Source organism: Mizuhopecten yessoensis, unplaced genomic scaffold (genome assembly GCF_002113885.1).
Source record: "Mizuhopecten yessoensis strain PY_sf001 unplaced genomic scaffold, ASM211388v2 scaffold2711.2, whole genome shotgun sequence".
Lineage (NCBI taxonomy): Eukaryota > Metazoa > Mollusca > Bivalvia > Pectinida > Pectinidae > Mizuhopecten > Mizuhopecten yessoensis.
This window is the reverse complement of record NW_018485984.1, coordinates 95,720-107,442: the sequence shown is the minus strand read 5'-3', so window position 1 is coordinate 107,442 and position 11,723 is coordinate 95,720. Positions and strand designations below refer to the sequence as shown.

The following is an 11,723-nucleotide window of genomic DNA, read 5'->3' as shown; positions in this document are numbered from 1 at the left end:
AAAACATATTCCAATATTAAAACCTACTTCGGTACATCCACGTCCGAAGTTGTTACAATATATTAAAGGACACTTAGCCTTTACTATTTTTTAGGTATCCATTAAGGATACTTACTCATCACTTTTATTTATAACGGCACTCCGTCGTTATTCTCAATTTCTATTATATATTAATTAAGGATGCCATTGTGTACAGTGTTTGAAGATATGAAGTTGGGATTTGAATAAATATCAAAGTTAAATTGTATTTCTGTCTCGAGTTGTTGTTGAAGTAGAGTAGTTAACAGAACAACCCAAGGAGCCAAGAGCCAGGACCAGACGGATCCAAGATGGAGTAACCAGAATATACCTTTGATCAAAAAGTATACACTAACACTGGAAACACACTCCACGACGTTACAAATTGTTATATGTGAATATACCTAAGGTAATATTCGAGTTAGTAAAGAAATTTAAATGGACGTATATGATGGCATGCTTCATCTCTAATTTTAATTAATCAATACAACGATCTGATTGGTCGACATTTTTAGAAACAGTTGCTGAGCTCTATTTAGACGCCATATATAAATATTGCATTAATAATTGTATCTGATGTTGTGTTGTCCTGAAATGTGCTTATATTTGACGATACATCGGGATAGTTTATGTTGTAGAAGAGAGTGAAACAGGTATGTAAGAAAATGAAATAGTATGAAAACGAAGATTGCTTTTTATTTTGTTGTTATTAGTATACGGCGCGGTATATCATTCATTGGTTAAAATGGTTTTACGGGATTAATCTATATTTTATACGGTGAATAGGTGAATACAGTTTAATGGGAAACTATGATTCTTTTTAGGTCACCTGAGTTTTGCTCAAGTGACCTATTCTAATCGCTTTTCGTCCGTCGTCGTCCGTCGTCCGTCGTGCGTCGCGCGTCGTGCGTAAACTTTTACATTTTCAACTTCTTCTGAAGAACCAGTGGATGGATTTTTTTCAAACTTGGTCAGAATCATCCTTGGTAGATGAGGCTTCAAAATTGTAAAATTGGGATTCCTACCCCAACCCCTGGGGCCAGGGCGGGGCCCCAAAGGGAAAATTAACCAATATTTCAAAAATCTTCTTCTCCAGACTCAGAGGTACTACAGTGATTTTCTCTATGTGGAAAGAAAGATCATCAGGGGCTTTACTTAAATTGTAAATTTCAGGACCCCCGAGCTATTCGTTCTCCCTTGGGGAGGGGGTAAAGTTTACTATAGTTTATATAGGGAAATAACACTGTTCGTATATATTTTATCCATTTTCAGCAGAAAATTGCTCAAACTTAGTCAGAATCATCTTGGGTAAATGAGAGTTTTACTTTGTAAAATTAGGATTCCTGCCCCATCCCCAGGGGCTAGGGCGGGGCCCCAATGGGAACATTTACCAATATTTTCAAATTCTTATCCATTGATGACATGACAAGTATTGTATTTCACTTAGTTTACATGCTGATTTCCACATCACATCTCAACAATAAAATAAAGCTACCAGTACCTATGATATAACTCAGGTGACCGCTAAGGCCCTTGGGCCTCTTGTTTTTTATAGTTGTATATTCTTTGTTGATCATAATGTATGCAGTGCGCGTGTACATGTTATGACTTTTAGTGTACTAGCTACGACAATCTGGTTGGTTGACTTATTTAGATAACGCAAACTGTGTCGTTGCAGAGAATATATGCGTCTCTGGTCGTAGAACGGATACATTGTCATGAAAATTGCCTTTGTTGCTGATCTTATAATACAATAGGATACAATAGGATAAACGATGGATGCAGGTAGACACTCTGCCTCTACAGTATATCCATATCTTTTAATATATTTTAAACGTATCTAGAAAATATTATTCATTAATTGTCATTTCACAAGATTTCTTTATGGCCGGCCAAATGATTGTATTTCAGTTCAAGATTTTTAGCTCACCAGCGTCCGTCGTCCGTCCATCCGTCAACATTTCCTTTAAAACGCTACTAGTCATGAACGACTGAGCAGATTTTGACCACATTTGGTCAGAAGTATCCTTGGGGGAAGGGGAACCAATTTTGTATAAACGGTGGGTGTGGCCCCCCTGAGGGCTGAGGGGCAAGGGACCCAATAGGGGAAATATAGCAAATTCTTTAAAATCCTTCTTCTTCTGTAAGAATGAAAGGATTTGTTTCATATTTGGTCTGCAGCATCCCTGGGTGAAGGGGGACTAATTTTGTATAAACAGTGGGTCTGGCCCCCAGGAGCCTGAAGGGCAGAGCCCAATAGGGAAAACATAGCAAATTCTTTAAAATCCTTCTTCTTCTGTAAGAATGAAAGGATTTGTTTCATATTTGGTCTGAAGCATCCTTGGGTGAAGGAGAACCAGTTTTGTATAAACCGTGGGTCTGGCCCCCAGGAGCCTGAAGGGCAGAGCCCAATAGGGGAAACATATCAAATTCTTAAATGGCAGGATTTTGTCAAAATTTGGTATGAGGCACTCTTGGGTGAAGGGGAACCAATTTTGTATAAACGGTGTGTCTGACCCCACTAGAGGCAGAGAGGCGGGGCCCAATAGGGGAACTAGAGGTAAAACTTTTAAAAACTTTCTTCTACCATGGGTATTAAGGGATTGTATCCTTATTTAGTCTGGAGCATCCTTGGGTCAAGGGGACTCAATTTTGTATAATTGGTGGGTATGACCCCCTTAGGGCATAGGGGTGGGGATCTGTTTGAAGTTTGTTCTAGCTATATCTCAAGTACTTGATGGATCTTTCTGAAATTTCATATGTACTTACAGCACCTACCATGGAGTGCTATATCTTTACTTCATACCAATTATTTTAAACATATATTCAGGTGAGCGGTACAGACCCTCTGGGCCTCTTGTTCCAATGAGTATCAAGATTAATTTCAAAGTCCTTAATCGTTCGCGATGTATTAACATATTCGGGGAAACTGTTCCAGATTATGACAACCCTAAAGCTAAATGAATATGCTTGCAATGGGTTTTTTTCCTGATTTTCTGTGCATGTCCTCGTGTTCTAGATGCTTTATCTAACTCGAAGATTAATTGTGTTACCTTCTGGTCATGTTGGTTGTTCATTATTTTCAAAAACATTTATGATGTCGCCTCTCAGTCCCCGGTAATATCTATCCTTTTCAAGCGCTCTCGGTATGGTACATGTAACTCTTCCAATCCCTGGTAATAGTTTCTGGCTCTTCTTTGTACCTTTTCTATAATATCAGAATAATCATCTTACATATAAATTTAGGAATTGTGCAAACACAGTTGTAATGTATCTCGTATAAATGTCAATGTATATTTAGAATGTGTACATTTATATATAAAAAAAACAGTCTCTAAAGCGCAATAGTAGTATAAGATTGTTTGTAAGACACGTACATGTACATCCTCAGACCTGAACGAATACATTAATTACATTAATGCCTGTGATATCGATAGAAACCAGTTATTGAAACTAAAAGTTTGAATTCATATATATTAAGTATGTTAATCATATGTATCTATGTCTATGCATGCTTGATATTCTAAATACGCATGCAAATAAATCATAATTAACATTATGGACAACGATCAAGCAATGAGATATCGACCAAAATCGTTTGTATTGTAGCGTTTCCATTGGATGATTTAATTATATTAATGAACTCCCCAATCCAAATTGAATGTATGGAGTGATTTTCAGTAATTTTTCATTTGCAGTGTCGTGAAAATAAATAGATTTCAAATCAATTTTTATCAAACTCATTTAAAAAAAAAAAGAATTATATCAATATATTGTAAAACATATATATTTTTCATGTATCATATCGGTTAATGTTTTAAACAACGTATTGTAAAAAAGATACATTCCCATTGTTACTGTATAATATTGGCTGTTGAATCTTGGAGCTTCATCTTTCTAGCATGTTAAATGTCTATATGGTGGCTAAATAGCATTTGACCGATATGCAACAACACGTAAATGTAATATACTTCATGCAATTACAGTATTCAATTAATAATGAGGGTGCTGTTTGATAAACTTAAATCTGGACCGATTTGTTCAAGGAATGTATCAGTCATGTTTCCGATGGTGAATATTTAACGAAACCTTACTATATCGCACGGTGTGCTTTGTCTGGGATTTAATGTTATCGCAAAAGCTAGAGTCATATGAAGACGGGAAACTTCCGAAAAGCGAGAGCAGGAAATGTGAGAAGAAAATTGTAGATCCTGCGTTTTGGAATGAGGGCGGCAGATTTTTGGTTTTGGTTTCTTAAGTCTCTCCCAAACAGAAGACTAAAACGTGTAACTTTTAAAGATTAAGTATAATTATAATTATCTCACAAAATTCTAATATAAATTGTACACAACTATGAAAAACAGGTTATATATACATTACTTGATTAACTCATGCTTCTCTTTTCGTTTCTTATTTAAGACAAAATGCAAAACCTAAAGCTTGTGACGGTAGGAGATGGCGCTGTCGGGAAGAGTTGTCTGCTTATCTCATACTCCACAAATTCCTTCCCAAGTGAATACGTACCCACAGTGTTCGACAACTACTCAGCAAACGTAATGGTGGACGGAAAACCTGTAAATTTGGCTCTTTGGGATACAGCAGGCCAGGTAAGCCAGAACTATATCTTTCTCGTCACCTTAATAGAAACAATGATATGTCAAAATATATTTATCAAAGTAAGCGGGACAATATTGGACTGCAACAAAGATATAGAGGATCTGTCATAAGTTTCCCTTCATATTACATTTATGATACAAGTTTTGGATTTTTTAATGTTTGCGAGCCTCTGGTTGAAAAATCCAAAAATCTAAATATAATATAATGGGAAACCAATGACAAATTCTTTTTATCATATAATACAAAGTAAACTGTATAATTATGATATATAACAAATATTTTGCACTTGGCCGCCTCAGAAATGATGAAAATGGCATCCGCTTCACAATGACTCCAATTCGATTGTGACGTCATTTTCGGAGTGATATTACACACGTTACATAAACATAATTGATGTGACGGCTTTATGAAACTTCATAAAACAGTATTAATATGATAAAACTTATTGCACTTTTTGCATATCACGTTTTCATAGACTCATTACTTCTGTAGTCTTTCGATGTGTATTAGACGTGTTTGCTTTGTTACGCTTTCAGGAGGATTATGACCGTCTACGACCATTGTCTTACCCACAGACAGACGTATTATTTTTGTGCTTTTCCATAGAGTATCGAGCATCCCTCGAAAACGTGACAGAGAAATGAGTTCCTGAAATCCGGCAATTTTGTCCAGATACACCTATTGTAATAGTTGCATGTAAAATAGGTAAACATCATTCAATTATTTTATCCAAAAATATACTGAGAAATTTACATTTTAAGAAGTACGTTAAAATCACTACGCCGCAAATAATATCATGTTATGGAATTTTGATGTGTTTGTAAAAGTATCGCTCAATCAGTTGAGAAATACTTCTTGCAGACTTAATCGCTATAAACACTTCACGAGAGGAAAGTTTTAATGGCGAAATTGGTATAACTGCCCAGATCTGCACATTTTCTACGATTACCTCTCATGATAAACGACATGTTAATGAATCTGACCGACTTTTCGGAGTCATAACGGCATTATTGGTGGAAAATGAAGTAATGGGTTCACCTTATTATTTATAATACAATAGTGCTTTTGTTAATTTTGTAGATTTGCGCCACACAAGTTCACTTGACCTGGTGACAAGTGAAGAGTGCGCAGAGGTTGCCAAGAGTTTGGGCTTGCGTTACAAAGAAACCAGCGCATTAAGTCAGGAGGGTTTAAAAGAATGTTTTGAATCAGCGGTAGGTTTGCTTTTTTCTACCGTACTAATTTTTTAATGAACATTTAACTTGCTTTATAATATATCCTGTACGCCAACCATTCCTATTCATCGTTCAGAGACACACATTCGTTGTCAGAGATATCTACATTGTATTTAAATATACCAAATACTGGAATACCATGTGTCAAGTTTTCTAGCCATTCTACCACGAAGGAAAAAATCACAAGTCAGTTAATTGTGCAGGTCCTTTTAGAGTGTCAATACACGAAAAACGGGGTTGCTTTGACTCTTAACTGTGCAAATGAATTTGCTTGGGTATAGTGAAAAGAAGAAAAGATGCATGTTTGATTCATTATATAGTAAGATGAAAACTAATTATCAACCCTAAAAAAATTGTTGTGGATAAGCATCAGTTTATATTTTTGTATGCTAAAGAATATACATTTGGACCAAAGACTCTCATACATGTAAAGTGTAAGTAAGAATATGTATGATTAAGACATTCAGATACCATAATTGATATTTGAATTGACATGAATTATTCTTTATACAGTTAATATGTCTGTTTATGTTTCATGTGAAATTGCAATAATTTTGCTGGTGCATTTTATTTTCAGTGACATAAAGCTGAATGCACGCGTGACCTTATCAATTTTGAACAATACAATATTATGTTGTAGATCTATGAAGCGTTGTGGTTAAATTCAAAGAAACCGAAATCGTTTGGATTTTCTTTTAGTAGAAAAAAGCGAATTCCTGTTCCTCCAGTGATGCCTCCCGCTGGTAAGTTAATATAATATCTTAAAATATAAACTTAACATGGCATTCTTCTACAAAAAAAAATAATACATGAATATTTATAATCATTATTTTCGAATATGCTTTATGTAAGTATGTTTTCTTTTGTAAGTTACTGTATTATCTTTATTGACAGGGAAAGCCCGATGGATTGAAATTGAAACATCCAGATTTGCTGAGGATTGGATGGCGATGCACGAGAACATGCTGACGTCACATTCGTACTGAGTGGGCAACACAACCTGGACGGACATAAAAAAGTTCTGTGTTCAGCCTCCAAATACTTCAGACGAGTCTTTGGAATGATGACGTCAAATAAGGTAACATTGAACTCGTCTTTCGTTATAAGGAATTTTATATTTCTACTAACTTTCACTACAATCTCTCAACATTGTCAAAAGGATTTCCGTCATTTTGTAATGCAATATATTCTATGAAGATTATGAAAAAAACACCTTTAATACTTTGCATTCCAACCTTTGCTGAACCAAATGTCCGTTTAAACTTTTGAAATCTCCACATCTTTCATACTAAGTTTAATAACCTCCCGAGGTTTTGATGCATATGTCATTTTCATTTAAATCTGGCAAATGCAGACACAAGTTAAATTGTCATAAAGAATGTCTTAATTCTGAAAAATCACGCTGCTAGCTGGACAAAATTACCATTTGCGACCATTATATTGAAAGAGTATTTCATTAAACTGTCTGTATTCCATTAGACAAATACTGCATTACTCATTTCTGTTGATGAGGGGAAACAAAACATCATATTTCCCTGCTAATGTAGGCCTCTTTCTGAACCTTTCTAGAAAACATAAGCCGGATGCACTACGCCTGAGTTCCGAGTGATTGAAGCAGACGACAACAATGGCACGTTAACTTGATTACCTGTACTGCTGTGATATTGTTATACTTCAGGTGTAATGAAATAGTCATTGCCCCTGTGTTAGGGAAACGCGATAAAATATGTTTCCCTCGATTAATCATGTTTCCCTCTAGATTTGTCTTCGTTGAAACATATTTAATCTCGGTAAAACAAAGAATCGTGTTTCCCTAAATCAAGAGCGATTAATGTATAATGCATCATATTGTAAATGTATTCGCTTCCTTAAATCATATTCCAAGTATCAGGGGTTTAGCAATTAATGCGTTTTCTTAACTAAGATATTGCGTTGTTAAGAATTTTTCACGTGAGTAAATCAAATAATCGTTGAAGAAACTTCTTTATAGTCGTCAGCATCGCTTGGTTTCCGAGTACTGGATATCAGATGTTGTTGCCCTTCAACATGATTTTACAGAGGTTCATGATATTATGATGTTTGCTTCGGTGTTGTTCTTAATTCTATATTACACTGTGTATTGTCATTATGGTTATATTTCAAACATTAAGCTCAGTTGATTGGAGTTTAATTTACGTTTATACTTTAAGGATGTACTTTTCTGAGGTTTAAATCACGTTCAAGTCTCGTTTTGATCTTGTGTAACGGGTTTTTGTAATATTTAACAAGTTATGATAGCAAACACGCATCTGAAGAATATGCCATACACATGTCGGAGATAAACGAGAATTACACTGAAACATGAGTACAAGTGAAAGTTTTTTTCAGACGCTCACCTAAATATAGTATATTATATCATAACAGTGAGTTTACTTCTCTTTACTGGTCTTACTGATTATAGAGCGCTCAGCTGAGACAGATCGAGTCCTTCAGTAACTTCACTATGGATTAATTGAACTCGGGACTTGTCCAAGGAATTGCAGCAGTGTATGACAAAGATACGAGCACACGGGGAACTGAAGGTCAAGGTCGTCGTCATACAATGGTGGAGCTCAGCGCTGATATCAAACCAAAAACATTTGTCAAAGTCCTGCAATTTCTTTACTCGGGTATGTAGTATTCTGATTATTTCTATAACTTTATTTTATTATTACACTGTGAACTGTGTACGAACATTATCACTTTGTACAAATTGCATTTGAAAAGCTGCATAATTGTTTCAGGGTGAATATCAAAAAAATATATGTTTGCATTCCTAATATCATCACGCATCAGAAATGTATAAGAAATAGAAAGATATACATTAAAGCGAAAAATTTGTTCTGTCTGATGTTTACCAAATCTAAAATTTGTTTCATTAATATGTGTGTGGATAAAATGTATGGCCATTGAAGTGCAGATAGCTTGAACATTTCAATGAAAATATAATATCAAGAATATAAATAAATATACATATCATAAAATAAATAAGTGTCACATTATGCTACCTTTAAGCTACGAAGACTTACAAAGCTGAATCCCGATACAATTTAAATGATAGTTGTGAGGTTGATTAAATACCTGCTTATACTGTTTAAGGTGTACCGAAATTGACCAACGATGAGGACGAGATTGACCAGGACGAACTTTCTGACGTCATTAGAGTAGCCGAAATTTTCAAATTACCGAGACTGACAGAGATTTGTCAAAATTGTCTCTCCTAAATCCAAGTATAGGTACTTTCCTGAATGATGAAACAGGGCAAAATATGAAGGAACTCTACTTTAACAAACCTGAGAGTGCTGACGTAACGTTCAGGGTGGAAGGTAAGATATGGTAACGAGAAACTGCATACACTGAGACATATAATTCATCCCAACTGGTAAACACACACGACTACCAAGTGTCATAGCTGATTGTTTAGTTGACAAAAGCTTGCTTTGTTTTGTTTTGTTGGTTTTTTTTAATACAAATACACATGTATAACATTTGAACAGACTAAAGTCCATGAATTATATCTTAATATAATCTTGAAATGGTGAAATTGTCGATTTAAACCAAATAAATCCATATATTTCAGGACGAACTATATACGCCCATAAAGTTCTCCTTAGTGCAAGATGTAACGTCATGGCCGCCATGTTTGGAGGTCATTACATAGAAGGACAATCGTCATTATCTGAGGTAGGTATACATTGGTAGTACCTAATTCTTAAAGTTGAACTGTTATCGCATTGCTATAGGTGATATGCGATTTTGTACGTTAATGGTGTCCATCGATGTAGCCATTTTATTCCTTTGATACCACAGGTAAATATTCCGGACACTTCCGCAGAGTGTTTCCTGGCTCTATTGGAATACCTTTACACCGACCATTCACCCATTGAAGAGATCGAGGTGATGGGACTCGTTGTTCTCGCGGATTAGTATGGACAAAAACGTTTGATGAATTAGTGTGGATTATATATTACAAGGGAAGTCGATAAGAGTGTGACAAAGAATATAGAGAAAGCAGAAATTGACGTCATCGGACTTTTGCTTACGTCGCAGGTATTAACATCGCAAAGAGTTTAGTGTACAGTAACGTCTATGTTTCTGCAAAGAAACATGTGGTTGTTGACATATTTCGGTTGGAGATTTATGACTTTTCCATTGCCATATTATGTTTTAATTATAACAGTGTCATTCCATTTTCATTAATCATATTATATCATGTGCTCCAATCGTGACGCAATAATATGGAAAATTGGCCTAACAAATGGCGTTTAAATATCGACATGGAAGATATGGCAATGACTCCCAACATGTTAATGTTGCATTCAAATATGGTCGTTAGTTAAACCTTCTAAACTTCTTCTATCAGTCTTACATATATTTTAAATTATATCTGACACTTCCTAGATAAAGATAAAAGTTTTCAGCTTTCGTTGTATCAGTCATATACGGTGAATGTGTCATTATTTTTTGCATTTATTTTTGCAGAATTACAACGCAGAACAGTTGTCAGGGTAGTGCTTGCATTTTATCTCCACAAACTACACGGCGTTCCAAATCCGAGCGGAATTCTCGTCTTTAAAAGGAGGTAACAATACATTTATTGAGGAGAATCAGTGGCCTCCATTAACCTACCTTCGTGAGATAGAGGAGTACGAGAAAAAATGGAAGTCAAAGGGAGATAAATGTTCAATCATGTAATCGTTAACCTAAAATAATATTTGAATGAATTGTTCTTATTTTTTCGATATTTGTAACTGTCAAATATTAAGTTTTAACGTCAACACAAAGTGGAAATAATACCAAACTATGTGATCAAAGACAACGCAAATTAAACAGAACTTTGCATATATTACGCAACATTAACTATACCCCCGCAACGAAGTTGGAGCGGGGGGGATATACTGGAATCACCCTGTCTGGATGTCTGGATGTCGGTCTGTCGTCCGCAGTAATTTGTCCCGAAAACTCCTTAATTAACTAGTAGATTTCATTGAAACTTTGCATGAATGATCAGTATCTTATGTAGTTGTACACCGGCATTTTAATTTGGGATTTCGACCCTTTTTGATGGAGTTATGCCCCTTTGTGCGAAATACTTGTTTTAGTTATTTTATTTTTTTGTTTTTAATAAAATAGTGATTAACTCATTACTGGTGGGAGTCTATATTGCTTTGCATTAGTTAGCCTTTAGCTTACAGTTATGGTTTATATAGGAGGAGGGGTATTAGTTAGCCTTTGGCTTACAGTTCTAGTTTGAACATTAATCGATATAGAATAAAAAAAGGATATGAATGTAGCAACGTATGAATGACTTCATAATTCAACGAATGTGATTTTGTTTTGTTTTGTTTTAATATTGTATATTTTATGTCAATGAATGACATGTGAGTGCGATGTTTTTCTCTCAATGAGAAAGACTATAACCGAGGAGCTATTAAACTTAAAAGACATCAGGAACTATCCACAAACCCACAATGTCGGTTTTATGATGACAATAATACACGCCAGTAGAAGGTACGAACCAATGGCATTACTTTTACATTGCTCCCCTGTGATTTATCTAGCAATTTGTTTGGCTGAGCTATTTAAAATTGGTATGGTATTCCCCTCGTGTCATTTGACTGTTATAGTGCGGATTAAATGGTGAGTAAGTGTTAGTTTGGTTACTAGAATAATGTTGATGTACAGTACGTAGTAGCTATACTGTATCAATAACGTATGGAAGACACATTAGTCGTCTTTCTCTCTCTGTAATCAAATTAAAATCAATATACGAATAACAGAGATTCCATTCATCAGTTAACACGGTATCATTTCATTTTGCTATGTTCTATTTCA

General features: G+C 35.1%; 1 pseudogene; it reads left to right on the top strand.

Annotated features, from left to right (window-relative positions):
• The first annotated feature begins 3,656 nt into the window (after positions 1–3,656).
• On the top strand, positions 3,657–10,583 carry LOC110445083 (annotated as a pseudogene).
• The last annotated feature ends 1,140 nt before the right edge of the window (positions 10,584–11,723 follow it).